Source organism: Branchiostoma belcheri, unplaced genomic scaffold, assembly GCF_001625305.1.
Source record: "Branchiostoma belcheri isolate BF01 breed outbred unplaced genomic scaffold, Haploidv18h27 scaffold66, whole genome shotgun sequence".
Taxonomy (NCBI): domain Eukaryota; kingdom Metazoa; phylum Chordata; class Leptocardii; order Amphioxiformes; family Branchiostomatidae; genus Branchiostoma; species Branchiostoma belcheri.
In genome coordinates, this window is record NW_017804309.1 from 1,235,994 (window position 1) to 1,242,986 (window position 6,993).

Here is a 6,993-nt window from a genome sequence, read left to right on the forward strand (position 1 = left end):
TGGTGGATGGTGATAAGGATGTTACTACACACTAACACAGCACAGTCAGTATTTCAACATCGTGACATGCTTCTATCAAAAGTCTTCAACAACGTGTTTAAAGCTAGGGCACACTTCCGCTGATTGCTTGTTGTTTCGGCGCATCTTCTAAAGGGGGCTTTGTTGATTTCCGGTCTAAAATAGTTATCCTTCATCTTTTTAGAACCTGAAAATGATTGAGGAAAGTCGACATCGAGTAAAGTTAGCTTAGCGATATCCGGATTCGTGACTCCGATACCCCTTCTAATAACGACAACTTCAGAACTATGAGATCACACATACCGATGGCCTTATTTAGGAGTCTGAGCGGATGATATCTTAGTGGGATTTCCGACAGAAAAACGCCAAGTTTTGATCTTCTCCGCGAACACAAAGCAGCTGGAACCTCGATGATGAATCATCCCCAATGAACTTATAGTATTTCCATTCCACGTCCGAGAACGTTTATATGGACAAAGAAAGTTTCAAAGCACTGGAAGAAAGAAGGTATTGCACCGGGTCATAATATTTGAAGGTTTTGCATTGTGAAGTTTAGGGTCGACCCGAATCCGTGAGTGAATGAATATCTGAGGTCACACAGACTGAAAGTTACGCGTACTTCAGCACACTATAGGTTAGTAAAACAGGAGGTTGTATTTAAGAGAAAGATGTGATTTTAGAAACGCGTGCTTTAACGTGCATCTAACCATGATTCCCGTGGTAAGCACTATCAGTATCAGTACCGTTTACTGTGCCAGCCAGCGCATTCTTGTGGCGTCCTCTGTTTGGTGCCACAGCAGCAGCCAAGACGTTACTCAGGGCTAATACGCGCCTAGCCAAAAGAAAGAGTGTGCGCTTCTGAGAAATAACTCAGTGTAAAACTGGAACATCGGGACATTTGAAGGGTGCAGCCGCGTACAGAATGCTAAATTATGCATGAGTACGCATACGTATAATACTAGTAATGTGGCCGAAGCGCCACCTGTCTATGGCAATAAAAACTGCTGTCATCACGTATATTCATAATATCGCTAAATTGTAATAGAAGGAATGCGGGGTACTCAAGATTATCCCTCTACATCATAGAACCACGTCTGGCCCTGTAAACTCGGTAAACACACACCGGAACATTCTTCTCTGTTCAAAAAGAGATGAGCCTTTCTTTCCTCCGACCAAGTCAAGTGGCAGTTCCTGCACGTCGGCGGAAAATCCTGTCGTGGAGGGGAGAAAACACAAGAAACGGGCCGCAAAATTCTACTGGACCTGAGTCATCTCAAGTCGACGGGAACCGGTTTCCAAGTACATATTGTAGATGTTATAGATGTGTCGGTCTTGTTTGTTTTGGACCGTCTTTTCATGGTGATGCATGTGTATTTTAGTAGTGCAGGCTTTTCTCAGTGAAAGGCAAATAGAGCAAACGCGCACAACATACAAAACGCCACAAGAAGACGTAAAACAACCCGGAGTGTGAGTCAGAGTGCTACTGTCAGACGTCTGCTTGGAAATGCCGCAGATGTAGGTCATTCACCTTTCTGTGCTCCTGTTGATCGGTGCACCTGATCCTGCACCTTACAAACGTCTCCGTGCCTTTGTCGTGTCAATAGAAGGTTCCTGTTATTACGGCGTCACGAAAAGGCACGAAAACACGCGGCAGAGGCTCCACCAGTCTGCTCCGCGGAGCCGAGATGTCGCCAAACGTCATGTCAAACATCCCAACAACGCCAGGTGAACCTGTCGTCACCATACCGCCGCGCCGCGCCGCGTGTGATGGTGTTTATAGGACAGTTCACACACCTGAGGAGGGGCCGGACAGGCGGGGCTTTGATCGCACCGACACGGTTATACAGGTAAGACACCACCTGTAACTTAAGGAACCGTGACGTCATCGGTATAGGTGAGATGACCAAGAAAGTCAAGGAAGTACACTTGACCTTGCCTGACAAAGACTTTGTGCCGCTCTGTAGGAGATTTGTATGACTCAAACATCAAAGTTGTGTTCAACTTTCAACGCACTGGAGAGACAGGCAACAACTGATGGACGCAAAGTTAACATAAAGTGAGTAGAGGAGAGAGAGAGTGACTGATCTCTAAGCTTGGAGGAGAAGATCACAAAATTTTCTGACAGCAACCAACTCAAGCACGTCAGTGAAGCCCCAGCGGCTGTCTCAAACGCTACGATCTTCCTCACCAACATCTGCTTGGATATTAGAAGGCCGCAGGTTCGATCCTGACTTTGACGTTGGAGCAATAAGCCGCTCCAAATACAGACACAAGCGACCCAGAGTTATCCTCCCCTGAGTTATCCTCCACTAACGCTCGGAGCTCAGGAGATCACCACCCGGTCTGTGTGGTCTCTGCACTGAGCTGTTTTTATAGATCAGTTTTATCGTTGATATAACAAAGTTCTTATTTTGCCGTTCTACACGCCGACGTATGTATCGCAATTTATGACGGCGGCCGAAGAAACATCAACGGAGTTGTTTGTGTCACGTTTTGGTAAGGGCCCGTTTCCTAAGTGAACGGTCATTCTTTAGATCCCACTGTGAAGATCCTAATTGCTGTGTTGAAAGAAAGGTTAGCTGTCTAAAGTGTTAACTCCCCAAACAGCAAGTTTATGTAAAGACGAACAGGCTAACATTGCCTGAACACCACTCCTGGTTAAACCATGGTGGTATTTAGTTCACTGGTACCAAGCCACAGATCTCACAGCAAAACAAGAATGGAAAGTCCTACAGAACAGGACCCCGGTCCCCTCGTCCTTCGTGGCGGATTTGAACTTGAGTTGACGAGCGGTTGGGGAATAGGAGGGAATTTGGTCGGCGCCAGACTCACTTCTGCAGGCTTCCTGCCCTGCCGCCGACTGTACACAACCCACAAGTACTACCAATTATAGCCTCGACAGCAGACCCCTTGGCGGGCGTTATGCTAATACTTGTTTTTGGCTTGTGTATCGCTGTTTTCTGTTTACTATCGTGTTCTGGTGGTTCTGTTTTCTACAAATTTGATTTTTCACAGCAGCAAATTAGAAAACATAAATCATTAAAAACAACAATATCAAAGCGGCAGACAAGGAGCCTTGTTTGGAGGCTATGAATCTAAAGGGTACACCATTGGCAAGTCTTTTTTATCCTTTCTTGCTGAAGATGATTGCATTGACAAATGTTGTACAAATTGACAATCACCAAAATTGTAGCAATGGTAGTAATCAGAAAACAACACGCCATTGGCCCAATGTTAAAGCCTGCTTTGGAGGCTACGAAATTAAAGGGTTTACGCGGCCCTTGGCGGGTACGTCTGACTTCCGCTGTTTCTGAGTGGGGAAAGTCAAGATCGGTAATCAGAGGTGAGTCGGTGTCTGACAGCTGGTCTGTTGGTGGTCTGACGGCCCGGAGTCTGGTCCCACCGACTCTGCTTTCTACAACTGTTGTGTTGACTTTTCAGTGTAAGAACCTCCCAGTGGTCGGCAACAACCAACACAAAGCCGTCTGCGTCAATGACACACAAAGTATAAGGTTTATCACTTCCTATCCCAGGGTCTGTTACGGGGCGGTCACATTCGTCGAAAGTTGACGTACGATTTTGGCACAAAATTTTCAATCAGGCTGTGGTGAGAGAACCGACATCAAGTGTGTTGAATCAAGAAAAAGATGTCCGCAATAACAAATTTACGATTGTGGCGGCACCTTTACGCATCGACAATCCACGGAAAGGTTATGTATAGAAACAGTAGAGTGTCGGGTGATGGACTCTACTCGTTACAAGGTGCACAACAAAGGTAGAGGAAAGGTAGAGTTACGGACTCCGTGAGACCGTCAACATTTACCTACCAACACGACGCGCCAGAACCAGCGCCAAGCGCCGTCGCCAGGCAGGGCGTCGGACGGCGCGGACCTCAAGTGGCTTCTTGTTAGCTTCCGACTGACAACAACGACCCGGTATCTGATCCACGCCCCTTTCCGACTGACTTCAACTTTACCTTACCTTTGGCTTGGCTTGCCAGGCATCTGGAGCCAAGACCGACCTCACCCTGACCTACGTAAGACATCTGAGGTAGCTGACAATGAACCCGGACACCTCTGGCTTCAACATGACCCTATTCCAGCATCATGGACCAAGACCCCGTACCCCCAGTCTAGCAGTCCTAGTTTACAAACAGACCACCTTCACCTCATCTGACCAAAGCCAAGGCCCAGGGCCCAGGCCAGAACCCCTACATATGTCAAAGGTCCCCTAAACTCCAGAACATCACCCACACCCCCTAAACATATCCCAGACCCCCTAAACATATCCCAGACCCCCTAAACATATCCCAGACCCCCTAAACATATACCAGTCCCCCTAAACATATCCCAGACCCCCTAAACATATACCAGACCCCCTAAACATATACCAGACCCCCTAAACATATACCAGACCCCCCGCCTGACTCCATCCCTTTCCGGCTTGGGGAATCACACGTACTCATGATCAAGGTCACGACGCAAGGTCATCGCGTCTTGCTGATTAAAAGCTAAGACATCCTGTGTCTTGACTCGCCACGTTCACTTCCTTCTGACGCTGATCACAGAGATTCTCTCAGGAGTTTCATAAGTCCGTCTCAAGTTTCACTGTAAGCATAACAAACACACCAGTGTGAGTTATGCTCTCATCACGTCAACACGCTTCTAAAACCGGTCCTGTACGGCCTGACCTTCTCTCCAATTTTAGCCGCTGTTTTATTGAGAATATAGAATGTCCCATATCAGAGTATGACATTTCTGACGCCGGCAGGGGGCTTTACGTGCGGCGTCACCGCGGCGAACATCAGTCCCATACCGGGGACTTACCGAAGCTCGTTCGGTCATAGTTCTGCTTTCAAAGGATCGGGGAAGGCTGGCTATAAATTCAGCTGACGGCTGGCAGGAGCGCATGTGTTATAGAGCTAATCTCCAACCAGATTTTCAGGGTCACGTCGCGACGGTTTCTGACTGCACAACAAAATCTGAATACAATAAATAATAAAATATAACGCTATAAACCAGTAAACAACCGCCTTTTGATGTTGCTGTTGTTTCTCTACTAAAACAATATTATTGTTTATCTATGATAACAAGGGATTCGAGGCTCGTATTTTGACAGCGCAGAACAAAAATAAAAAAGTTAAGTTAAAGGAAATTGACTATAAAAAAATCAGACGATGGAAAACGTTATGAATCCTAATTTGAGGAGACTTATTGTTAAAATCTTACAATACATTTGTACTAGACAAGACGTACATTGAAAACAGCCGCAACACCAAGACTGAGCCGAACCTTACATCTGCTTGAAGATTAGGCATTTGCTACATCCTAGTAGCCACGATTAACTCCCTACAGATGTAACGTTATAAGATATACTAAGTTTTAAAAGACGGGAAAGTAGGGAAAAAGACAGGCATACCCTTCCGCACTGTTGTCTTTTAGTGTGGACCTACTTCAGGTGTTGAACTACTGTACAGACGCGATGCGGAGCTGAGGCTAGCGATTCTACATCTTGCCTCTCTGCGACTCTACATCTTGCCGGTCTCGGCCTGTCCGACGGACAGTTCCCTCACAATGGAGCTGTTCTCGATCAGACCGATAGTTTCATGCAAGAATCTTAAGCGCACATGACCAGGGACTGTTTAGCATATCCCGCTTGCCTCTCTGAGATCAGACCGATACTGTGATAATGCCGAAAATGTTACGTGATAGAGACGGAATGTACCGCGGACAGGGGTCTAACCCTCCCGGACTGCCGGGGGACCTGTCCTGGACGGATAGAGATGGATGCTCGCGGCAGTCCAGAATGAAGATTAGAACGATATTAAAAAGATAAGAAAAGCTGTTGAGTGCCAAACTAGGACAGAGAAGTGTCTAAATTACGAATATTATAGCTTCCAGCCTATACGGAGCATCAAAGCGTCTTTCAGTAAATCATAATAGAAATACGACATGTGTTGTCTACGCTACGCTGGGGTAAGTTATTATCATAGCTCACAAGCTGTATTTATGCGCATCGACCGGACAAATACTTGAAGTCTGTAGATGCTTGAACCCGAAGTTGTAGAATCACAGCTTTAATATCACCCCACCGCGCCTACATGACTACAGGCCAACTACGGCAATGCGTCAAAGCTGCCCCTCTCTCTCTCTCTCCTCTCGTTTCAATTAGCCTCCTACTTTCCCCGCTCCGTGCTGATCCGCTGACATTGTGGTCAGATCTTACTTTGTAGCCACGATAAGCTGCCGTACCGAAGCGCACGACTCATTTATCCTCGCCTTGTAGGTCACAGCTACCCGACCCCAACCTCCATCCCGACAACACCCCCTCTCCACTGGAGGCGGCGGCCGATGAGCGACGAACATTTGACAGATCGCTCAACGAATTTCATACACCGTGTTTCATACTAGTAGGGATTTTTTCACGTTTTCTTTGCTGTTTTGTGTTTTAAACCGTACTTTTACATCGTGCAACATATTAGAATCATAAAACCAATTGTCACACAAATCCAATTTCATATTGTTCGCTGTACGGTCGCTCAGCGATCGCCGTCTGGAAAGGGGGCCTGAGGACCAATCTGGACAAGATTTACGGAGGCCACAACACCTGTCAAGGCGCGGCTGGAGTAGGCCCGGTTCTTATAAAGTCCGTGTAGGTTTGTATACAGCCGACTTACCGACTTACCGCCACATGGGATCCCGACGTTCGGCTCTGGGGCTATTTTTGTATCCAGGCTCTCTCTAGCACACAAATTCTAGGAATGTCATAACAACTTATTGTAATGGAAATGATAATTAATCAACAGATAGTCGCGGTGAAGCGGCGTTACAGTGAGGGTAGGGTGCGGTACGGTACCTGGGAGAGATCGCAGGGGTGTGAAGCCGGGTTGGCTGGCTGCCGAGACCAGGCGAGGCTGTGCAGGGTCGGCCTTCAGTCCGCTCCAGCTAGCAGAGGAGCTGCGCTGCTGAGTCTGCG

The 6,993-nt window shown here is 47.1% G+C and overlaps 1 protein-coding gene across 1 annotated transcript in view; it reads right to left on the reverse strand.

Moving 5' to 3' along the window:
- LOC109483677 (kinesin-like protein KIF26B) overlaps positions 1 to 6,712 on the reverse strand; it is a 51,760-nt gene extending 45,048 nt beyond the window's left edge. Inside the window, exon 1 of the mRNA XM_019786713.1 lies at positions 6,695 to 6,712. The gene's annotated coding sequence lies outside the window, so the exon portion shown is untranslated. The remainder of the gene's footprint in view (positions 1 to 6,694) is intronic.
- Positions 6,713 to 6,993: the final 281 nt, after the last annotated feature.